Source organism: Dermochelys coriacea, chromosome 8 (assembly GCF_009764565.3).
Source record: "Dermochelys coriacea isolate rDerCor1 chromosome 8, rDerCor1.pri.v4, whole genome shotgun sequence".
Classification (NCBI taxonomy): domain Eukaryota; kingdom Metazoa; phylum Chordata; order Testudines; family Dermochelyidae; genus Dermochelys; species Dermochelys coriacea.
This window is the reverse complement of record NC_050075.1, coordinates 64,933,550-64,959,551: the sequence shown is the minus strand read 5'-3', so window position 1 is coordinate 64,959,551 and position 26,002 is coordinate 64,933,550.

The window sequence follows — 26,002 nt, the reverse complement described above, 5'->3', positions numbered from 1 at the left end:
AGGAACACCTTTCATGGTGACAAGCGAGGTAGGCCATTTCCAGCAGTTAACAAGAACATCTGAGGAACAGTGGTGGGTGGGGTGGGGGGGGGGAGAAATAACATGGGGAAATAGTTTTACTTTGTGTAATGACTCATCCATTCCCAGTCTCTATTCAAGCCTAAGTTAATTGTATCCAGTTTGCAAATTAATTCCAATTCAGCAGTCTCTCATTGGAGTCTGTTTTTGAAGTTTTTTTGTTGAAGGATAGCCACCCTCAGGTCTGTAATCAAGTGACCGGAGAGATTGAAGTGTTCTCCGACTGGTTTTTGAATGTTATAATTCTTGACGTCTGATTTGTGTCCATTTATTCTTTTACGTAGAGACTGTCCAGTTTGACCAATGTACATGGCAGAGGGGCATTGCTGGCACATGATGGCATATATCACATTGGTAGATGCGCAGGTGAATGAGCCTCTGATAGTGTGGCTGATGTGATTAGGCCCTATGATGGTGTCCCCTGAATAGATATGTGGACAGAGTTGGCAACGGGCTTTGTTGCAAGGATAGGTTCCTGGGTTAGTGGTTCTGTTGTGTGGTGTGTGGTTGCTGGTGAGTATTTGCTTCAGGTTGGGGGTCTGTCTGTAATCAAGGACTGGCCTGTCTCCCAAGATCTGTGAGAGTGATGGGTCATCCTTCAGGATAGGTTGTAGATCCTTGATGATGCGTTGGAGAGGTTTTAGTTGGGGGCTGAAGGTGATGGCTAGTGGCATTCTGTTATTTTCTTTGTTGGGCCTGTCCAGTAGTAGGTGACTTCTGGGTACTCTTCTGGCTCTGTCAATCAGTTTCTTCACTTCAGCAGGTGGGTATTGTAGTTGTAGGAATGCATGATAGATATCTTGTAGGTGTTTGTCTCTGTCTGAGGGGTTGGAGCAAATGCGGTTATATCGTAGAGCTTGGCTGTAGACAATGGATCGTGTGTGTCATGTACCTTCCATCTTCAATTAAGACTACTGACCCCAAACTCCTGAACCTTCTCTACATAAACAAGTAATTTCTGGTTGCTAACTCACAGTGCACTTCAAATAAATTCTCACAGAGTATCTGGCTTTTAGACAGGTTTCTCAGTCACCTGTCATTAAGGGGTTGTACAAAATTGAATGTAACTGGATCATGAGGAGAGGGTACCATAAAGTCATTTCCCAATAAAGCTATAATCTACCTTGCATAATTGTAGCATGTCTATTTCTAAACAAGTCACTTCACTGCTGTTGGGCAGATTCTTCTATTAGATCTACAGAAAAAGAGGAACCTATTTCCATGGGCTGCTGCCATTGCTGGCTAATCCCATTACTATAACAACGTCTACAGTAATTAGGCAGTGACAATTATGGCTAAGCCTCTATTTTTGACCTCACGTTTCTTTACTGGACCCATTATTTCAAGGACAAATGATCCAACTAACCTCCAGTTGTAACCTTCATCAGATATTCCTAAATTCCGCAGCTCTGCTATTCTAATCTTTCCTTGTCTTTTATTCAGTGGCCACTCTTACAAATTTTCCATTTATCTCCATACTTGCAGTATTCCATAGCATAAATACCAATATATGGAACACTGCAACTATTAAGCTAGCATTATTAATTTAAGAAACATTGATCAGCTATTATGAGCAATCACTTTGCTTAAAGAGGGCAAAGAAGAGGCTGTGTTTAAAACATGTCTGCAGAGGTTATTTCAGGTTGCCAATATGGATAAAATAACCAGTTAAATTACATTCTGCATATTCTTTTATGAACTGTTTCTGGTGGAGAGCTAATTCATTCCAGCCAGACCTCTCAACCACTCTGCTTTAGCACGCTGAATTTTATCTAAGTTACTCTGCTATCCCCCTCCCCACTCCTATTTACTCCACATTTTCTGTGGCCTAACATTCATGGGAATGTCTGGTTCCCTCCTCACACAGAGAGTCATTTGGGAGTCAAGATTCAAATGAAAGCCATACCAAACACATTCTTCTGTCTTCTATAGGGGCTTCCTGGTCTCAGACTGGAGCTGCTGCCCATCTGCCAGGGAAGGAAAAGGAGAACAGATTTGTTAGAAACAAGGAGATGTTTTAGAATATGCCACAACGTTCGGAGGAAGGAGCAGTCCAGGATCTGAAGACCTGAGCAACTATGGTTGGGAAGAGAATAGTAATGCAGATAGATAGATTAGACAGATGTGTGTGTGTGTGTGTGTGTGTGTGTGTGTGTGTGTGAGAGAGAGAGAGAGAGAGAGAGAGAGAGAGATTCCATATGACTGTTTTTCAAAAGTGGAAATTCACAAAAGCATTTTCTCAAACTTATCCATTTTTTAGACATCATCAATGGAAACTATTTTTGTATTACCATTTTGTCAGAGTAAAAGGCTTCCCCCATACCCAAATTTGGAAATTTTTAAAAAAGATATTGATTTTAAAAAGAGAAAAGAAAAGAAAAGATGATTTTCAAAATAATGACTTGCTGTGGTCTGACTTTTACTCTCTGGAGCTCCCTGCTATAAATTTAGAGACAGGTTTTAAAAGAACTCAGCACTCATTTAGGCACCTAAAGACACGGCCAGATATTCAAAAGTGCTCAGTGTGAGTGCTGGGTGCTGAGCTGTTTTGAAATAGTGGTAATTGGTGTTTAAGAGATTATGAGCTATTATTTAATCACATAATGAGTCCCTGCATTCTCCTCTTGCCTCCTCCCCCAATGCCTTCAGAGAAAGCTTTTATTCTAGACCAGGAACAATAATTCTGTTGTTAAACACTAGATGGCACCATGAACTCATCAAATCACATAAATTTACACCACTTGCTGGTTTCTAACCAAAGAAAGAAAAAAGGGAGAATAAAAATTAAAAAAACCACTAATTTGGCACATATAAATCAGGAGATGAATTTATATCATGAAACATGCATTTTACACGAAGAAAAAAGTCAATTCTGGAATAAACTGTGTTGCACACTGAAGCACAAAACAGCAGCTATGCTAAAGTGTACTTTACCTTGCCCCTGCCTCTGCCCCAGGTGACCTGTATTGTCTCCTGACCTGTGAGATTTAAAAAAAAATCCTGTTTCTCTCTGTCACATTGCTCCAGAATAATAAATGTATTAGAGAAGATTTCATCCCCTTCGACTGGAGTTAGAATATCCGGAGGAGACCCCTCCAGGAGCTCAGCATGGAAAGTTGGCAGGTGGACCAAAGCAAGGCTGCAACTGTGGCAGCAGAGTGATGATTAAGTGACAGTGATGTAGTCTGGAATTCCCCGCTGACATTTGTTCCACAAATGAACTGAGTCCAATCCTGGTACTTCAGCACTTATGTAACATCAGTAGGGTCTACACACCCATCCAGTTATAGGTACTCAACTTCAGTCTGTTCCTTGGTGGCCACATTTAGGGCTACATCTTGTGCTGCCTGGCCACAATAAGAGGGTATGGAGGGGTTCTTCCCCCGTGCATACAGCAAAGCAAAATCTCTGCCTTATGTCCAGGAGCACACTAGGAAGCTGACCTGCCTTCCTCACTTGCCAGTGCTCGATGTCCCCAAAGGAGCATGTTGTGCCTGCTGGAATAGAAGTTAGTGCTGGTTCATGCATAAATTGCAATCTGCAGCATGTACTTGCTGTACTTTTTTGTTCTTTTCTAAGGAGCAGTTCAGCGCATCTGGCTGCTCCTTCATCACCTGGCCCAACCAGAGCGATGCCAGCCTATGCTGGCAGGATAGCTTTTTTGCTGAACATATAACTGGCACCCACTCTGCTCCTCCTCAACTCACACAAGCCTCAGCAGGATGTTGTCCACTCGATGCTTAATGCAAACAGAATTCACGTTCCCATAAATGTGCCAAACAATAAGCAAGATGTGCTCACCCACAATAAAAAAAAAAGTGCCGCCTTTTAAATGGGATAGTAATGCTTTTACATATGTACAGTAGGTGTGTGAATCTTGTCTGTCCATCTGTTATCTGAAGGTTTCTGCCTCTGCTTACTGCTAGAATTTTTCCTCGAGTCTTCATCAGTGGCACAAATCACATCAGTGACCTTTATAGGCTAACTAAATCCCTTTACTTTACCAATATTCTCAAATCATATAATTATTATAACAAGTTATCTAGTTATAGTTTTAACCCTATGGACGTCTAGCTGGATTTAAGTTCCTCTCAGTGGCTTTTAAAACCTACAGTAGCAGTTAGCTCTGAGATAAAATATGGTTCACATTGCAGAATTGCTTATATTTTCCCATGTAACAGAGGCTTCATTAAAGTTTCAATCACTATTAACTGAACATTTGCTCGCTACAGTCACCAAGGCCTCCAGGCGTGGTCCAATCTACAGGCAGAAATGAGAACGCTGACTTTAAAACGTTTGGCCAGGAAACATAAATGAAACAGGAAACAGACAAGCCAACTGTGCGGAACACAGAGCCATCTAGTCACTGCCCTAAGTCAGGTCCACGTGGCTGGTTGTGACTTTACTCCCTGCCCATTTCCCTCCCAGGTTTCTCAGACTGCACAGTAGGCTCAATATAACCATCTCCAAACCCACTGATTGAGGCATGACCACCAGGTAAGTATCAACAAAACCGGTTTTGTTTTTTCACTCAATCAGGAGTTCCGTGGGACTCATTTACAAGAAGGCAGAAGGGACCTCATGCTTGCTTCAGAGAAAAGCATTCTGTATCACTTCTCCACAGAGCAGGACACCAGGGTGCTTGATTAGGATACTATAGCCCTTAGGAGGCAGAGCACTTGCGTTAAGTGACAGTACAGAAGCAAGGAGTCAAATCAGCACTGTGTGATGCCTCATGTACTCCAGACTTCTATGTCACACTTGCTAAAGAAGCCAGAGCCAGGCCCTGGAGAGGCTGCTTCTTTTACAAATACACAGAGGGCAAATCTGTAAAACCTTGTGGCAAAGCTCTTTTAAAGAGTACAAATTACACAGCTTTGTAACAAGGCTGCCTGCTCACTTTCTCTCTTACGGTTTTCTGTACCACCCAAGTTTGAGGACCTGCTTCTTTGTGTGCAGAGGAGTTGGACTAGATGACCTCATGAACTCTCTTCCAACTCTAATCTTCTATGATTCTATGAATTCCAGCACCAACTATGCATCAAAACATAGGAAAGTATGCAAGGGATGTGCTGAGTGAGCCACCAGGAGGCTACAGCTATGGTGGAAGAGACTAGTGCAACTTTGGCAGCATAGCTGGAAATTGATAGGAGCACAATGAAATCTAGTAAAGACAGCAAAAGTCTGGTGCTGTAAGAATGGCACTACCAGGTACTGGGTAGATCAGCTGCCCTTCCTAGATAAACAAAAAGAAGGCTGAGACAAGGGCACCAGAACCTTTGTAGAAGTAGAGGGGCTAAGGCCAAAGTGCCCCCTCCCTCTCCACAGCTGGCTCCAGCAGTGAGCCAGCTGACCTCTCTTCTCATGCCACAGCAGCCCCTGGTGGGTAAAAGGTGTAATTGCAGCACCTCCCTGGCAGAATCTATTATTCTGCAGGGAAAAAAAAATCTGTGGGGGACATGAATTCTGTGCTTATATTTCTTGTTAAAAGGTGGGGGCATGTCCCTCCCACTTTTAAAAGTGGGGGGCCATAGCTCCCTGGCCCTCCCGGTACTGCTGGCAGCCGCTGAGATGCAATCACAGCCCACATGCACTTTGCTGAAGCCATCCAGCCTTATTCATCAGATCCTCTAGCTTTTGGATCAAAAACCAGACTCTTGGCTCAGAGAAACTAAGTGACAATTTCAAAACCAAGGTTACACAGAGTCTCTGGAAAGCTGGGAACTGAACCCAGAGCTTCTTAATATTGTATTAACCACAAGACTTCAGTTTCCTTTCTGTAAAATGGGAGTGGTAATAATAGTTCCTTAACCCTCATAGTTGTTATGAGGGTAAGTGCATTAGTGTATATGAGGCGCATTGTTACTACAGTAATGGGCCCCCATAATTGGAGTCAGAAATGTCTGTAATCAAAGACCATATATTCCTTAATAAGAAGCCTCCAAAAAAAAAGTACTTGATGAATCCAAATATTAGCTTATTGGACCTTGCTTTCAAGACCAACAGCCTTAGATGGTAACAACTTCCAAATGGCCTGGGCTAGATTCAATCCAATGCCATAGAAGAAGGATGTTTTGATGATTAAGGCATTGAACTAGGACTGTGGACACATGGGTTCAATTCTCAGCTCTGTCACTTTTTCTCATCCTTTTGCTGTCCTGTGTGTGTGTAAACTGTTTATAGCACGGATGGTCACTCCTGGCAGAGTAATCTTGAAATCAACTCCACACAGCAAAACCCATGTGCTGCCATGGAGTCTCTGTGAAGCCAATGGGGTTCCACATGGGGACAGGGTTTGTACATACATATACACTGGCAGGATCTATGCCAATGTTTGTGCAGTGCCTAACACAGTACCTGATCTTGGCTGGCGCCTCTAAGGCCTACTATAATACAAATAAATAATTGATGTGAAAACGTTCATAATCCATTACCCATTCCCTCACCCAGCTAGTCTCCAACCCTTAGCAAACACTGAAGTATACTACATAAATGAGGAATAGCCACCTGCTTGATAATCAGTCTAAAAACCTAACAGCCTGTTATTCCTGCCCAAGTGAAATAAAAAAGAAAACAAAACAAAACATAAAGGCTCACCACTACTCACCCCTGAGGAGAGGTGAAAGTGGCAAGCAACAACATCAGTTAGTTTACTTACTTTATTTACATTTGTACCATCTGTTACTGATGTATTTTTTCTACTCCTATTCAGTGTGGATTCTTCCTTGCGAGACAAGTTCTCATGTACTTTTCACATGTACCTGGAGTTAAGATCTTTTTTTTTTTAAAGACAAAATTATTTGTTAAAGAAGAGAGGGAGAAGCATGCCCCCTCACTCCGACCTTTCCCCCCCCCTTCTATTACTTAGGCACATAGAGGGGAAGAATAGCATTAAGGTTGTCCAGCCAGTGAGATGTGGCAAGAAAAGTAAAAGGCCTAGATTCAGCCCTCAATAAGAGAATAAACGTATGTGATATTTCTGGTGTTCAGTTGATATACGTCATTAGATAGCATTTAGACAGATCCTCTATGATCTGCAGCAACTGATGTACCTAAGGTTGATATGCTACTTTCACTATAACACACACACACACACACACAGAAAGAGAGAGAGAGAGCCCAGTTGTTTATAACTACAGCTAAGTGAGTAATTTGCAAAGAACAATTTTATTTGACATAGTTACTCTTCTGTGTGTGAATTTTTCACAAGCAGCTCATGCCTCTCTCTGATTCATTTGCTTTTCTAAATGATTCTTCAGCAACTAATTTTTGGTCTTTAGATTGTTTCCCAGGAACTCACTGTGAATATATGTCTCAGTTTCCCACTCTAAGACAGGGATGTTAACACTTACTACCTGTCACCAGAAGTTCCTTCCCCGAGGTACCCTCAGGGCTCTAGGTGTGGCTTCACACTCACCCAGGCCAGTGCTCTGTAATATCCAGGTGATTTTCCTGCTCCAGTTCCAGACCTAGACGGCTCAGCCCTCTGGCTGGGCCCCAGAGCATCTACCCTTTCCAGGCTGTCAATTAACAGGAAGAAGAGGAAATAAGACAAACACCACAAGGCTGGGTTGAGGCTCTCTTTCTTCAGAGGATGCTCATCAGACTGTGGCCCTAAACTGAGTTCACAAGTAAACAAAAAGGAACAGACTCATCTCAATGTGTATCAGCATCCGGCCCTCCCTTCCATATGGGATGGGCCATCAGGCAGCAGCCATTCCAGGAGCTCCTGTCTTTAGTCAGCCCTCTCTCCAGGAGAGGAGGACCAAAGGTTAGCTCTCTTGCCTGTTCTGCCTTCAACTGAGCTGTGTTTCTCCCTTCTAAGTGTCTCTCTCCAATTCTGACATCTCTCACAGGTGTATCAGGGCAATCACTCAATCCGTATTAGTTCATTAAACCCATGTTACCTAGTGTGGGATTTACATAACCCATCAAACTCCCTACAGTACTTCACAGGCTTACTAAACCCATGGTCCTCTTAGTTGAGGACCTAATTTATCAGTACTCATTAGTTGAGTTGGAGATGTGTGTGAAAAAGAATCCACCTCCAAACAGATATGTGGCACAGCAGCTGGCCTGCTGCCATAAGCAAGTCTAACACTGGGCCTATCCCCCTTTTCACCAGGTGTGTTTTAAAGAGAAAGTGCAAAGCACACCACATTAGCGTAAACTAAGGGTATATGATCAACAAGAGTAGGACCAGTTTGTTACTCTGTTTAGAAAGCTGTCACAGGACAGGCATCCTGATTAGAACTCCATTTTCACATTCTCCGGAGTTCAGATAAAAAGTCTGCCTAGCTCTGCTGAGAGACCCTTATTCATTCCACAGAGGAAGGCGGCCCTAAAGGAAAACTACCTCCATACAGCTTAGCCCTTCGGTATGAAAGTTCACAATGTACGAAGCAATTCGCACTAAGAATAAACTGTGAAATGCATTTTTTAAAAAGTGTTTTATTACCACTGGAATTTCTCAGCCTGGTACTGGAGGTAGCCATCTTTCTCTGACACAAAGCCCCTTGTGCCCCTAGCAATGTGAGAGCTCGGGGGAAGAGTCTGTGAATTGGTTTCCAAGCCTGCTTTAGGAAAAGTTTAAAAATTGGAAAAGAAATTCCAATATTTAAATCAAATAGCTAACATTTAAATATTAAAGGCCAGACTGTATCTGGCCTGTACTAGTATTGAGAGAGGATGCAAACTTCCCCCTGCTGGGCTTGGACGCAAGTGCAAGGACCAAGGGCCTGATCCAGTGAATAATGAACTACACCAGGCTTAACTCTAAAGAGTCCTCCAGCTGCTCTGCATGGTCAGTGTCCTGCACCTGCATGGAGCCCCACTGAAGTCCAAGACTCTGCACAGGCGCTGAGGCCTGCACCATGCAGGACAACTTGCAGGATGGGGATCTAATTCAGTTGTTAGTAGTGATCAGGCATCTGCCTGACATGTTCACATCCACTTCATCCCAAAAAGCGTTCTACAACAAAGACAGCATTTGCTGTGCAGGAAATTGTAACTTTTTACTGATTTGTTTGTCAATAATAGAGAAAAGATTCTCAGCATTTCTGTGTATTCTGTATATTCTGTGTAAACAGAAATTTTTAAATTTTAAAAGAGTTTATTGTTCAATTTGGGGTGGAAGGCAAACTGGATATTAAGGCTCTTGCCACACCCACAGCAGGTGTCAAACAGCACAGCTACATTGAAGCAAGAGCAGCTATGCTGATTTACCCCAGCTGAGAATCTGGGCCTTAAACAGCTTCTGGTTTCAAATTGAGATTTGCAGACCAGCACATTATGAATCAGACTATTTAGATATAAGAATATTGGACATTGCAAAGTAGTGAGTTTTAAAAAGCACTTAGTGTGCATTCATAGTAAATATTTTTTTATTTTAAAATAGGTCATGCATTTTATATGATGGATTTAAAAAGCAAAAATACAATACACGTACAATAATGCATGCATAAAGCATAGTCGCACATTGTTTTGAATACACATACAGGTACCATGGGTCACTTAATCTCATCAAAAATCCACATTTAAATATTATGGGAAATGTCTGCTGTCAGATGGTGACTTCAGTTAGGGATGGGAAAAGCTTTTAGAGTTCAAGGTTCTGAAAACCTCTCCAACTGTTACTTTTTTAATTGCCAATCTATCTGACTTTTCAAAGTTTTCCTTCTAATTTAAATCCATTCCCCCTTGCCTCACCCACGTTGATTCAGTGCTTTGAAATACATTTAATCAGTTAAAGGGAAACCTGTGCTAACAACATATGTCTAAAGTGCTCATCTACAAGGGGAAATTTACTGGCATAACTATACGACTGGAGTCACACTGGTGCAACTCCCTGCGTGGATGCTCTTGTTCCAAAATAAGAATGCCTTTTTTGGTTTAATTTATACTGCTTTGCAAGTACTATAATTATTCCAGTTTAGTTATGCTGATAAATGTCCCTGAAAGCAGAAAAACCTCCTTCTCCTGAAAAGAACAAAGCTAGCCCAAGTGAATGGGCTATATATGGTATTTCATTAGCATTTTTCTTTCACCACATCTGTTTCTCTGTTTACATTCTACATGTTTGGGAAGCAGCACTGTGCAATGGATAGGGCACTTGTCCAAAAGAACTAGCTTCCCTTCCGGTCCATTGCTTTAACTTGCTGTGTGAAATTGAGCAAGTCACTAAACTACCTTGTGCCTCAGTTTCCCCACCCATAAAATGGTGATAATACTCACCTTTGGAAAGCAACTTTTCTTTGAGATCAATAGAAGCAAAGTATTATGGATTTTATCATTAAATACTAGTTTGATAAGTTTCATTAGTTTTTCCTCCACCTCTGATCCATCTTTCACTTTGTTTGAAGTTAGATAAAATAAGTTCATGCATTCCCAATATTCTAGCTCTCCTCCCTTCCCCCACCACCGCCCTAAATGTGTAGAACTCCCACTGCACCATTTATCTGTTGCCAGTAGTTACAGCAGTTCTGCATACGTAGGAACAGCAGAATATCAGAGTTGAGATCCATTGTGTGGATCTAATCAATATAATTTCCCACGGACAGATGAGGAAGGAAGAAAAGAAATATTTAAATATTAGCATTTGAATCCGAGCATGGAGGAGACAAGAATGCTTCATGGACAATTTAGATACAACTCTTAATTTTGTAGAGGGTGTATAAATTCCATGGTGACCGATACCTTACACATCCCTAAAATAGAGCTGGGAGCAAAATTATACCCTGATATATTAATGGAATACAACAGGTCAATGGTCTACATTTTAAAAGCCCTGAAAGTACATTTACAGACAGATCATTATTGATCTGACCTCAAAGACAAACAGTGTATGTACTTTTCAGTCTGCTGTATTAGATTAAAAATAATCTGTACATTTAACACTGTGATAGGCTAAAAGAAAGTAAGAAACTCAAAAGATCTACCAATGTGATATATGCCATCATGTGCCAGCAATGCCCCTCTGCCATGTACGTTGGCCAAACTGGACAGTCTCTACGTAAAAGAATAAATGGACACAAATCAGACGTCAAGAATTATAACATTCAAAAACCAGTCGGAGAACACTTCAATCTCTTCGGTCACTCGATTACAGACTGAGGGTGGCTATCCTTCAACAAAAAAGCTTCAAAAACAGACTCCTACGAGAGACTGCTGAATTGGAATTAATTTGCAAACTGGATACAATTAATTTAGGCTTGAATAGAGACTGGGAATGGATGAGTCATTACACAAAGTAAAACTATTTCCCCATGTTATTTCTCCCGCCCACCCCACCCCCACTGTTCCTCAGATGTTCTTGTTAACTGCTGGAAATAGCCTACCTTGCTTGTCACCATGAAAGGTTTTCCTCCTTCTCCCCCCCCCGCTGCTGGTGATGGCTCATCTTAAGTGATCACTCTCCTTTCAGTGTGTATGATAAAATCCATTGTTTCATGTTCTCTGTGTGTGTATATAAATCTCCCCACTGTATTTTCCACCAAATGCATCCGATGAAGTGAGCTGTAGCTCACGAAAGCTTATGCTCAAATAAATTTGTTAGTCTCTAAGGTGCCACAAGTACTCCTTTTCTTTTTGTGAATACAGACTAACACGGCTGCTACTCTGAAACCTGAAACTATTATAGGAGTTTCATTACAAAAGCAAGACAGTTCCACTGTGAAGTTGAAAATCCAGTCATGCATTCTGCTTTTCACTCCTCCACTGTACCTTGAGAGGGTAATGGGCTTCCAAATATGGGGGTTCATGGATTTGACTATTCCTGGACACCAGCCTTAGCTCCAAGCTTCCTTACTTTTGGGGTGATGGTTAAGTCAGACCCACTCCATCATCATCACTTTAACATAGGTTTTGTTTGTTTGATTGATTAGCCAACAGGCAGGAGTTGGTTACAATTTTTTTTAAAGTGCCCATAGCCACATATTGACATTACATGCATCTGCCTTAGGCACCAGAAAGTTACTCTGCTTCTGAAAGGAGCAGCAAAATGAATGGCCAAGTATCTCCATGGTAACAGCAGCACACGCCAGGAAATTGAGCCATGAAGGGACAGAATTGCATTATGCCAGAAATAAGTCTCCATAACAACAATGGAGCAATGATGAGGAAAAGGAAGTATCAAGCCAAGACTGCACTGGGCCATACAGGAAAGGTGGTTGCTCAGATAGGATGCTACTTGTCTACTTCGATTTTAAAGGCTATTTGAATTAGACACGATGCGTAATTGGTTACACACAATAAATTTATCACACGCACACAGAACATACTGGGTACTTTACAAGATGCCATAGAGAGCATACATACATAGAGAGTCTAAATACACAAGGACAGCTAATTAGGCCAGTGTGGTTTCTAAACAAGGCACTTTAGTACCAGGAGAGCAAACAGAAGAAAAATGAGTCAGTGCCATAAACCATAATCACAGATTCAGGGATTTCATTTAAGAGACAATTTGAGATTATATGCTGGAGTATCAGGCACTATTACTAAATACTGCTTGGGCGATGCTGCCTTTTCTCTTTGCTGATAGCTTGAGACAACAGAAAGGGTAGGTAGTTTAAAAAGAAAATGTAGGTCTCTCTGAAAGTGGGTTTATCCATCTAATGGGCACACACTTGTATCTGTCCACCACCATATGGTCAGATAACTGAGGTAACCAAAAAACAACTACTGTAACAGGGACATCTACTATGTGGGTGGGTGTTTAAAGAGAAAGATAAAACACCTTGATAAGGTGATAACAGGCAATTCTTTAAATGTTCTTTTCTATTCTTGTGGCATAGCATTGCCACTTATTAAGATTTCACCTGCATCATGGTCTTTCAGGTAGGTTAGATGACAGGTCACCTTTTTTAATATCTCTATATGCACAATTTGTAAAGATTACTGAAATACACAAAGAAGTGAGCTGGAGCACCTTGAGATGAGTGTAGGCAGCACATTGACCTGGGAAAACTCTCCACATCTCTGACAAGAACTCAGTAACAACCAAAACAGGAAACGTCTCCAGAGAATGCATCCCAGCTTTTAACACTGGACTCAGCATGAGCAGTGACAGGACTTTGGGATGTTAGGCTGCAACACTGAACACTGATGTCACTAGGTGAAATCCTAGCCTTATTCCTGAACACTGATGTCACTAGGTGAAATCCTAGCCTCATTGACAAAATTCCCATTTACTTTATTGACTTCAGAAGGAGCCAGATCTTCACCCACTGGTAATGTGTGAGCAAGTTAGCACTATGTGCAGGAGTAAGGGGTATAGATGCTCATTCTTGGTTTGTTCTGGGTAAGATTTCCATGCTATATAGTGAAGTTACCCTTATAGACATGATGATCAAAATACTGCATGTTCACACTTCAAGCTGGAGATGTAAATTCCAGTTCAAGGAGACATACCTGCATTAGCTCTGATTGAGCTAGTACTCTAAAAGGAGAGTAGGAGTACTTGTGGCACCTTAGAGACTAACAAATTTATTAGAGCATAAGCTTTCGTGAGCTACAGCTCACTTCATCGGATGCATTTGGTGGAAAAAACAGAGGAGAGATTTATATACACACACACAGAGAACATGAAACAATGGGTTTATCATACACACTGTAAGGAGAGTGATCACTTAAGATAAGCCATCACCAGCAGCGGGGGGGGGGGGAAAGGAGGAAAACCTTTCATGGTGACAAGCAAGGTAGGCTAATTCCAGCAGTTAACAAGAATATCAGAGGAACAGTGGGGGGTGGGTGGGAGGGAGAAATACCATGGGGAAATAGTTTTACTTTGTGTAATGACTCATCCATTCCCAGTCTCTATTCAAGCCTAAGTTAATTGTATCCAGTTTGCAAATTAATTCCAATTCAGCAGTCTCTCATTGGAGTCTGTTTTTGAAGCTTTTTTGTTGAAGTATAGCCACTCTTAGGTCTGTGATCGAGTGACCAGAGAGATTGAAGTGTTCTCCAACTGGTTTTTGAATGTTATAATTCTTGACGTCTGATTTGTGTCCATTCATTCTTTTACGTAGAGACTGTCCAGTTTGGCCAATGTACATGGCAGAGGGGCATTGCTGGCACATGATGGCATATATCACATTGGTAGATGCGCAGGTGAACGAGCCTCTGATAGTGTGGCTGATGTGATTAGGCCCTATGATGGTATCCCCTGAATAGATATGTGGACAGAGTTGGCAACGGGCTTTGTTGCAAGGATAGGTTCCTGGGTTAGTGGTTCTGTTGTGTGGTGTGTGGTTGCTGGTGAGTATTTGCTTCAGATTGGGGGGCTGTCTGTAAGCAAGGACTGGTCTGTCTCCCAAGATCTGTGAGAGTGATGGCTCGTCCTTCAGGATAGGTTGTAGATCCTTGATGATGCGTTGGAGAGGTTTTAGTTGGGGGCTGAAGGTGATGGCTAGTGGCGTTCTGTTGTTTTCTTTGTTGGGCCTGTCCTGTAGTAGGTGACTTCTGGGTACTCTTCTGGCTCTGTCAATCTGTTTCTTCACTTCAGCAGGTGGGTATTGTAGTTGTAGGAATGCATGATAGAGATCTTGTAGGTGTTTGTCTCTGTCTGAGGGGTTGGAGCAAATGCGGTTATATCGTAGCGCTTGGCTGTAGACAATGGATCGAGTGGTATGATCTGGATGAAAGCTAGAGGCATGTAAGTAGGAATAGCGGTCAGTAGGTTTCCGATATAGGGTGGTGTTTATGTGACCATCGCTTATTAGCACCGTAGTGTCCAGGAAGTGGATCTCTTGTGTGGACTGGTCCAGGCTGAGGTTGATGGTGGGATGGAAATTGTTGAAATCATGGTGGAATTCCTCAAGAGCTTCTTTTCCATGGGTCCAGATGATGAAGATGTCATCAATGTAGCGCAAGTAGAGTAGGGGCATTAGGGGACGAGAGCTGAGGAAGCGTTGTTCTAAGTCAGCCATAAAAATGTTGGCATACTGTGGGGCCATGTGGGTACCCATCGCAGTGCCGCTGATTTGAAGGTATACATTGTCACCAAATGTGAAATAGTTATGGGTGAGGACAAAGTCACAAAGTTCAGCCACCAGGTTAGCCGTGACAGTATCGGGGATACTGTTCCTGACGGCTTGTAGTCCATCTTTGTGTGGAATGTTGGTGTAGAGGGCTTCTACATCCATAGTGGCTAGGATGGTGTTTTTAGGAAGATCACCAATGGACTGTAGTTTCCTCAGGAAGTCAGTGGTGTCTCAAAGATAGCTGGGAGTGCTGGTAACGAAGGGCCTGAGGAGGGAGTCTACATAGCCAGACAATCCTGCTGTCAGGGTGCCAATGCCTGAGATGATGGGCCGTCCAGGATTTCCAGGTTTATGGATCTTGGGTAGCAGATAGAATACCCCAGGTCGGGGCTCCAGGGGTGTGTCTGTGCGGATTTGTTCTTGTGCTTTTTCAGGGAGTTTCTTGAGTAAATGCTGTAGTTTCTTTTGGTAACTCTCAGTGGGATCAGAGGGTAATGGCTTGTAGAAAGTGGTGTTGGAGAGCTGCCTAGTAGCCTCTTGTTCATACTTCGACCTATTCATGATGACGACAGCACCTCCTTTGTCAGCCTTTTTGATTATGATGTCAGAGTTGTTTCTGAGGCTGTGGATGGCACTGTGTTCTGCATGGCTGAGGTTATGGGGTAAGCGATGCTGCTTTTCCACAATTTCAGCTCGTGCACGTCGGCGGAAGCAGTCTATGTAGGAATCCAGGCTGCTGTTTCGACCTTCAGGAGGAGTCCACCCAGAATCCTTCTTTTTGTAGTGTTGGCAGGAAGGTCTCTGTGGGTTAATATGTTGGTCAGAGGTGTGTTGGAAATATTCCTTGAGTCTGAGACGTCGAAAATAGGATTCTAGGTCACCACAGAACTGTATCATGTTCGTGGGGGTGGAGGGGCAAAAGGAGAGGCCCCGAGATAGGACAGATTCTTCTGCTGGGCTAAGAGTATAGTTGGATAGATTAACAATATTGCTGGGTGCGTTACGGGAACCATTGTTGTGGCCCCTTGTGGCATATAGTAGTTTATATAGCTTAGTGTCCTTTTTCTTTTGTAGAGAAGCAAAGTGTGTTTTGTAAATGGCTTGTCTAATCTCTCCTCTGTTTTTTCCACCAAATGCATCCAATGAAGTGAGCTGTAGCTCACGAAAGCTTATGCTTTAATAAATTTGTTAGTCTCTAAGGTGCCACAAGTACTCCTTTTCTTTTTGCGAATACAGACTAACACGGCTGCTACTCTGAAACCTAAAAGGAGAGTGTAGCTGGGGCAAACACAAACAGCAGGAGGGGCTAGCTGCCCTGAATACATACCAATCCCAGACAGTCGGCGCATACTTGGACTGGCTAGCCCCTCTCTCTGCTTGCATTGCTACACCTACACTGTACTTTTAAAGCACTAGCTCAACTGCAGCTAGAGCAGGTACATCTTCTTGAGCTGGAATTTGTACCTCCAGTTCAAATGTAGCCTACCCTTAGCGTTTTAACCCAAGAAGTTCTCAGTAACCGGAGATACTAAGTTAGCAGTTCTCTCTCTCTCTCTCTCTCTCTCTCTCTCTCAGTATATTAATAGCTCATTATGGATGGTTAAGAATTGCTGCAGGCATTCAATTTAGCTAACTGAATAACCCTTCCACACTTTTTCAAGTACAAAACTCTTATTACCACTGATTACTGGTATAATACCTGCAATACAATCAGTGAACTCAACTATTCCCTACCTGTTCATCTAATATAATTTCATATTAGTATTCTTTATTTTTACAGCAGGATTTTAAGCATGATTCTGGGATGTATTGTATCTTTGATCCCAAAGATCTTACAATTTAATTGCCAGATCCTGCAAAGGTTTACATACCTTTAACTTTACAAATGCAAGTTGTCTCAAAATCAGTAAGACTACTTGCATGTATAAAGTTAAACATGTGTGTAACTCTTTGTGAGACAGGGTATTAATTTGAGACCTGAAACAATGAGTCACGGTAACAGACTCCTGAGGTGACTCAGATGAAAGAACAGACATAGCTAAGAGTATCAAAAGCCATTTGTGACTTTGGGTGCTTCACTTCTGGAGCACCCAACTTGAGACTTCTTTTAAAAGGGACTTGATTTTCAAAAAGTTCTGAGCTCCCACTATGTGAAAATCAGGCCATTTTGAAGAAACTCCAGAAAGGAAGGAATGTCTAGTGGTTAAAGCACTAGCCTGGGCCTTGAAAGTCCCAAGTTCAATTCCAGCTGCACCAGACGTCGCATGTGACCGTCAATAAGTTATGTGCCTCAGTTTTCCATCTGTAAGATGGGGATAATAGTACTTTCCTAACTTACAGGGATGTTGTGAAGCTAAATGCATCCAAAAGATTATGAGAGGTCCAGATAATGGGAGCCAAATGAGTACCTAAGACAGATTATCTGAGAAATTCATGCTCCTTTTTTATTTATTTTACTTTCTTGGCCAAATACAATATATCAGAACACGAGCAGTGATCTAGCAATAGTAGTATGCACTGAGAATCAGGGAATATATTTTAGGGCCCATTCCTGCAAAGTACTGTCCTGAGTACCATGGAAATGAATAGAAGATGAGTTCACTGTGCATCTTTGAGGAATAGGCTGTTAGGGAAGTTGCTAAGCGCCAAGTTTTTCAGTGTGGGTACTTGTTTCTAGGATATATTTTGGTAAACAACTTTGAAGTCAACACTAAAAATTACAGTCTGAGTGCTTTTTTTCCCTCTTTTATCCAGTGTACCTTCATGACTGTACTAGTCCATTTAAATGGCAAGGCAGGCAAACAGCCTCCTTCTGCAGCCTCTCTCCGCAGCTCAATTACCATTGCTTTAGCAGTGCTAATTAGCATTCCTCAGAGCTAGATCTCTTTGAGTGACAGGTAACCATGGAGAGTCACAATCCTGTCGGTGATCACCAAGAGTCTGACTTTTCTTTTTAATTAAAAATTAGAAATGCCTTAAACAAAGATAACCTAATTCACTGATATACTCTATTATCCCAAGGTTGCTAAGCTGGTAAGAATAACATTAGCATTTAAAAAATGAAACAATTTCTAAATGAATAGACTACGCTAGGGTGATATGAGGGAGAGCAGGTTTATTGTCTGTAGTGAGAGAATATACCTATAATGATGGTACAAAAAGACTAAATGGTATATACTTCTCCAGGGCGTTGGTATGGAGACAAAAACAGGGCTTTTTCCTTGATATGTGATGGGACCACTCCAATTTATTTCATTTTTTTAATAAAGCTTTTTAAAAAAGATTACAAAGGATGTTATTCAACTAGAAATACCCTAGACCAGTCATCGTGCTAGAATAAAAATAATTATATTGGGATATAATATCCCATCTGATTTTAGCTGGTATGTGATTCAAGGACTAGAAATGTAATGGGCCAGATCAATATTTGGATCTTAATATTCCTGCTTGAGCTCATCCCTGCAAACGGAGCCACACTATCAACTGGTGTGAATGATGTAGATCATGATGAAGACAATTTACACTATCTGATAATCTGGCTCTGTTTGCAGGGATGGGCTCAGGCAGCAAAATTCAGATCCAAATGTTGAACTCAGGGTATGCTAACTAGGGTTTTGGTGCTTGCCCAACTTGGTATCCATTCCATCAGCACACAAGTGGTGAGCTTGATCTTGGCAAGAGCTGACCAAAGAAAATTATATATAGTCTTGGAAAATATTTACAAACTCCTATTTAATCATGTTATGAAGATTGTGTGTGACAGATTAATGGCACTTTTCAGAGTAGCAGCCGTGTTAGTCTGTATTCGCAAAAAGAAAAGGAGTACTTGTGGCACCTTAGAGACTAACAAATTTATTAGAGCATAAGCTTTCGTGAGCTACAGCTCACTTCATCAGATGCAATAAAGTAAGCTGTAGCTCACGAAAGCTTATGCTCTAATAAATTTGTTAGTCTCTAAGGTGCCACAAGTACTCCTTTTCTTTTTATTAATGGCACTGGATCACAAGGCAAGAATTATTCTAATGAGGCAGTGACAGACTACTCCCCCTATATTCACACCCTACACACTATTGTAATAATCTTTGTACAAAATATGTCTTGTCAGGTATCATTTAAAAACTCATAATTTGCTGGTCATTATTGTCCTGGTGAAATATGTGACAATATTGTATGTAAAAAGAAAATGAGTACTTGTGGCACCTTAGAGATTAACACATTTATTTGAGCATAGGCTTTCGTGAGCTACAGCTCACTTCATCAGATGCATTCAGTGGAAAATACAGTGCGGAGATTTATATACATAGAGAACAGGAAACAATGGGTGTTACCATACACACTGTAATGAGAGTGATCACTTAAGGTGAGCTATTACCAGCAGGGGAGCTGGGGAGCGGGGTGGGGGGAACCTTTTGTAGTGATGTACATTGGTCAAACTGGACAGTCTTTACATAAAACAATAAATGGACACAAATCAGACGTCAAGAATTATAACATTCAAAAACCGGTCGGAGAACACTTCAATCTCTTTGGTCACTCGATTACAGACCTAAAAGTGGCAATTCTTCAACAAAAAAAACTTCAAAAACAGACTCCAATGAGAGACTGCTGAATTGAAATTAATTTGCAAACTGGATACAATTAACTTAGGCTTGAATAAAGACTGGGAGTGGATGTGTCATTAAACAAAGGAAAACTATTTCCCCATGTTTATTCCCCCTCCCAACTCCCACTGTTCCTCAGACGTTCTTGTCAACTGCTGGAAATGGCCCACCTTGATTATGACTACAAAAGGTTTCCTCCTCCACCCCCCCCCCCCGCTCTCCTGCTGGTAATAGCTCACCTTAAGTGATCACTCTTGTTACAGTGTATATGGTAACACCCATTGTTTCATGTTCTTTATGTGTATATATATATCCCTACTGTATTTTCCACTGAATGCATCCGATGAAGTGAGCTGTAGCTCACGAAAGCTTATGCTCAAATAAATTTATTAATCTCTAAGGTGCCACAAGTATTCCTTTTCTTTTTGCGAATACAGTCTAACACGGCTGCTACTCTGAAACCTGTCATTGTATGTAAAGTTATAAGATATTATTGTTATTATCACTGTTCCAAACCCCACAGCCCTGCCCAAACAGAATTTGCAAACAGGTCTATCCTAACAAAGATATGGGTGCTCTGCTTAGTTTTATCTAAACAGTAAATAGAGTAACCACATGTGAAGGGAAACAAAGAAAGCTGAAACAGGTGAGAAAAAAACAGCAGGGAATATCCTTCCACATAGGCACTTTTTCTCCTTGTGCTCAGTTGGAAATGTTTTTCCAGAGGGGGACTGAAAGTATAAAAAGGAAGGACACAAACCCCATACCACCCCTCTCTCTCCTTCTGCCCATCTCCTTCACTACACCTGATGCAACAAAGGAAGCACTTGCTGGACTCTGGGGGAGAGATCCTGAACTACAGGGTTTGGTCAATAAGACTGCTGAAAGCATGTGATGAGAAACTTTTCTTGAGGCTGATAGATTGTTAAGTCAGGTAATAGTAAATGTCTTATTTTTATTTTTCTTGCAACCATTTCTGACTTTTACGCCTCATTATTTGTACTCACTAAAAATCTCTCTTTGTAGTTAATAAACTTGTTTTTCTGTTTTATCTAATGCAATGTGTTTAAATGGAAGTGTCTGAATAACTATTTGTGATAATAAACTGGCATATTGTTCTCTTTAAGGAATAACAGACTTAAAATATTTTGTATTGTCCAGGAGAGGGGTGGGCATACATTTCTGGGGGGAAATGTGGTAGTGAGCATGTGTTGGGGTTAACCCTGCAGCATAACCAGGCTGGTGAGAGCCAAAATGTAATGCAGGTGTGGCTGGCAGGCTGCAGTTACACACAGACACTCAGGGTGTAGCTTGCATGCTGGAAGGCTAGTTGTGAGCAGTCCGGGTGGGAGCTACTTCAGTGAGGCATTGTAAGGCACCCAAGGTTGCAGGGCAGAGATGATAGCTGCTCATTAGTCTGGATTGTACCCTGGTATGTTGGAGAGGGTCAGGATTTTCCCATTAATACGGGACACCATTGAAAAAAATTATTGGCAGGTAAAATTATTCGTGTGCTAAACACCAAAAATTCACTTTTCCAGCATTTTCAAAGAATTCCTATACATAGTGCTTTATACCACAAGAACAATATCAGCATCTTCAAGCAATATAGTCCTCCCTAATGTGAATACAACCATACCAATATGAAAGTGCTTATCCTGGTATAAATGATTCCCATACAGAAAGGGAAATAAGCTATACTGGTATAAAGTACCTTTAGCACTGGCCTCCACACTAGGGGCTGTACTGGTATAACTATTTCAGTAAAATAGTTGTATCTGTACAAGAACTGTATGGGCTTGCTTACGCTGTTGAATATCAGGAATGCTGCTCTAACAGGTCAGATAGCAAAGTAACTCGATTTCTTAATGGTGACTATTCCATTTATTAACTGGATTTTGAAGCATTAATAAAGAAATCAAAATGGGTAGCTACAGTTAGTAAGATAAGCAATAGCTAGCACTGTTTTATTACAAGCTCTTTAATGAAGTGCCATGATGAAAAGACCCAAATTAATAGCAGAATAGTTTTAAGACATGAAGTGACACTGGTTGGTATCCCAAATTACTTTTGTTTTTTCCATGTTAGTTTAAAGGGCTAGATCTGAGTTTGTGCTATGGTTACATTGAACAGATCCAAACACAGCAGTTCCCACACTACGGGCAGACATTTTAAATCCAACTTAATGCCCCAAATATTTTACCTTCCAAGAGTGAGAAATTTCATAACTTCACAAGAATCAAGAACAGCAATGTTGTGTCTGAGCTCCTGCTTTCCATTAGCCTCTCATGCAGCTCAGGATTTAAGGAATGCCCAATCCTGCAAGCCTTTATCGATGTGAAGTGTTTAAAAGTCCCAGTGAAGTTAAAGACCCTCATCCTTTAGTGAGGGTTTGCTTGATCAAGTTCTAATTTGACTACTTTCAAGGTTCTTGAAAAAACAGGTTTGATTCTTTGTTACTCTCCCGCACACAAATGACCCAAATGTCAAAAGTCTTGGCTTCCCCCTCTCCCGAATCCATGACTCTGGACAAATATAATCTATACGAGTATTCACTCATGTACTGCAAATGCTGTGATTTTTTTCTCAATCAGGAAAGCAAATGCTAAAATAAGGGATGTCTGGAATTAAACTCCATGTAGATTGACACAAAATAAACAGGTTTTGAGACCACAGGACACAGTGTACCAGTTTTAAAGCAGACTATAGGTAATATCTAATGTTTCTTTAAAAATCCCTGCTTTTACTACTCAGACAAAAAATCTCCACTAGCTGTGGCTTGGTCTGTACCGGTGAAAAAATCCACACAGTATGCCACAAATCCTAACTGGACCCCCAGAGGAAGATCTTCTAGCAATGGAACTGATGCAGCTGCCCTATACAAGAGGGAACAATTGGTTTTGGCCACCCCATAAAGCGTGGGAAGCCCAGTGCCCTGCAGGCTCCCTGGACAGCAATATACAGAATTGTTTTAGAGGCAAGAGATGGCTTAGGAAGGGATGGGGCCAGAAGTTCTAGACTGTGCTGATCCTCAAGTCTTTCCCTCCTAACTATGGAGAAAATATTAAGGCTGTGAACAGGTAACACTCACCATTAGGCTGGAGTAAGCTGTATGTAGCAGCTCCACTCCCACTCCATCTCCTCTGGGAAAGAAATTTCCTTGCCTGTGGATCTCCCCAGCACCCACTCAGATAGAAAATGGCTTTGGACCTCAGAGAATACAGAACCACAAATACTCCTGTCTCTACCTGAATCAAATCAAGTTCATACAAAGGACAATCAGAGACAGAATGTTTGCATAGTCCCATCAGCATCTTCTTGTAAAGACAACAGTCAAATAATTCTTCCAAAGAATTAAACCACTTAATAATGGATTGTTTTTAATTAATGAAATTAAATGCAAAGACATCTACAGCTTTGCCATGCTGTTTACAATTATATCACAGTAGGGGGCAAATCCTGCTTGCTTTTTCTCACATAAGTAATCCCATTGACTTCAAGCAGAATTCAGTCTTTGAGCTTTCAGTCTCCTACCTTAAGATCATTCAACATCTTTCTTCAAGAATGCTTCCATTTAGGATGTTGTTTAAGTGGACGATATCCTGATCTGACAAAGTTTACAATCCATTCATCCATGTCAAAATCACATTGCATTGTACTCTGGCAGAGCCTTGGAAATGCATTAGTGCATACCCATTTATAATCAGTAGAATTAAGGGTTTCAGAGTAGCAGCCATGTTAGTCTGTATTCACAAAAAGAAAAGGCACTTGTGGCACCTTAGAGACTAACACATTTATTTGAGCATAAGCTTTCGTGAGCTACAGCTCACTTCATTGGATGCAGTCAGTGGAAAATACAGTGTGGAGATGATTTATATACACAGAGAACATGAAACAATGGGTGTTACCATACACACTGTAAGGAGAGTGATCACTTAAGATGATCTATTACCAGCAGGAGAGCGAGGGGGTGGGGGAGGAAGAAAACCTTTTGTAGTGATAATCAAGGTGGGCCATTTCCAGCAGTTGACAAGAACATCTGAGGAACAGCAAGGATCGACAACCTATCCTAAAGGATGACCCATCACTCTCACAGATCTTGGGAGACAGACCAGTCCTTGCTTACAGACAGCCCCCAACCTGAAGCAAATACTCACCAGCAACCACACACCACACAACAGAACCACTAACCCAGGATCCTATCTTTGCAACAAAGCCCGTTGCCAACTGTGTCCACATATCTATTCAGGGGACACCATCATAGGGCCTAATCACATCAGCCACACTATCAGAGGCTCATTCACCTGCGCATCTACCAATGTGATATATGCCATCATGTGCCAGCAATACCCCTCTGCCATGTACATTAGTCAAACTGGACAGTCTCTACGTAAAAGAATAAATGGACACAAATCAGACATCAAGAATTATAACATTCAAAAACCGGTCGGAGAACACTTCAAATCTCTTTGGTCACTCGATTACAGACCTAAAAGTGGCAATTCTTCAACAAAAAAAACTTCAAAAACAGACTCCAATGAGAGACTGCTGAATTGAAATTAATTTGCAAACCGAATACAATTAACTTAGGCTTGAATAAAGACTGGGAGTGGATGTGTCATTAAACAAAGTAAAACTATTTCCCCATGTTTATTCCCCCTCCCAACCCCCACTGTTCCTGAGACATTCTTGTCAACTGTTGGAAATGGCCCACCTTGATTAACACTACAAAAGGTTTTCTACCTTCCCCCCCCCCCGCTCTCCCGCTGGTAATAGCTCATCTTAAGTGATCACTCTCCTTACAGTGTGTATGGTAACAGCCATTGTTTCATGTTCTCTGTGTATATAAATCTCCCCACTGTATTTTCCACTGAATGCATCCGATGAAGTGAGCTGTAGCTCTCGAAAGCTTATGCTCAAATAAATTTGTTAGTCTCTAAGGTGCCACAAGTACTCCTTTTAAATAAACCAAGGTTTCTGCTCTCTATAGCATGGATGAAAGAATTGATGCTAGATTTGGGGGAATGCCCATGTCTTGCTGGTGCCTCAGAGAAACAGAATTCTGTTCTTCTGCTACAGAAACAGAGAAACTCCTCTCTCCCTGTACATATGTAATTCCCATGTATGTGAATGCAGTTAATGCACAGTACAAGTGCAAGAACTGCAATGGAGATCCACACTGTGGATTGAAGAAGAGAGCTTTGTCCTGAGCTGGAGAAAGCCAACAGCAAATCATCTTTTCTCTTTCTCTAATGTATTTTTAAAAATATGAGAGTCCATACTTTATTCTAATTCCAACCAGGAATTGGAATTAGTTTAAAATCCTCTTCTCTGTATGTGAACAGCAAACTACTAGTAAGCAGGAAGGCATAGCATTAAGGAACCAGGTAACCCACAGACACAACAAAACACTTGCCCATGTTCTTCTCACTTGCCTTATACAGGCCTTAGACACAAAATCTCTCCTTACTGGAAACTGGTGATGTCTGCTGTGAGCTGCTTATGGCCATTCTAAGTTATCAGTTCTAGTGCCTAGAAGTTTCCCAAACAAACAACTGACTGGAATACAATTACTTCCAAATTGAAGCAGGGATACTCATGGTTCATGCAGTCCTTTGCCTCCCATGTGCCCCTTACCACAGGCCAGTCTGCAGTATCTGTTTTAAGGGTACAGCAAACTTCCTCCTCTGTGTGTGCAGTATCTATATAAACACATACAAAATCCAGGATATGCACACACGCACACAAATAAATCATGGGTTGGATAGCAGTTTCACTTGTTCCTAGGATAGTCATCATCTCAGCTACATTTTGATGTGGATTCTGAAAGCTTGACTAGACTTCTCATGGATGCCTTGAAAGCATCTTGTAAAGACATTGCCAAGTTCCTTACAGAAACAGGATCAGACATTGGCTCTCTCTCCGTACCAAGTAGTGATCCCTATAAAGTCTGATGGTTTACTTCAGTTAAGTACTCCAGGCATTCTGGAAGCTTATGAGAACATCTTGAGTCTACAAAACTGAGCTGAAGCTCCTGAAGAAACAGACTGATAAGATTTCTGACATTTCCTTCTATTCAGCCAGAAATTGTTCTTATAGTTTCTCATGGTATTATGGCATTTCTGTTTCCAGTCCCAATCAGAATCAAGAAGTTCAAAGATGCATGATGACAAAGTTGTAATGGGAAACTACAGTTGTCCCAATTTATCGGAGTCTAGAAAAAAGTTCAGCTCTAGTTAGATGAGAGCATTCTGAGAATTTTCAAGATGATTCTTGTATTACAGAACTAACTCACCTACCCTTCTGGAAAAGTCTTTTAGAATGTAATAGATAATACTGCCT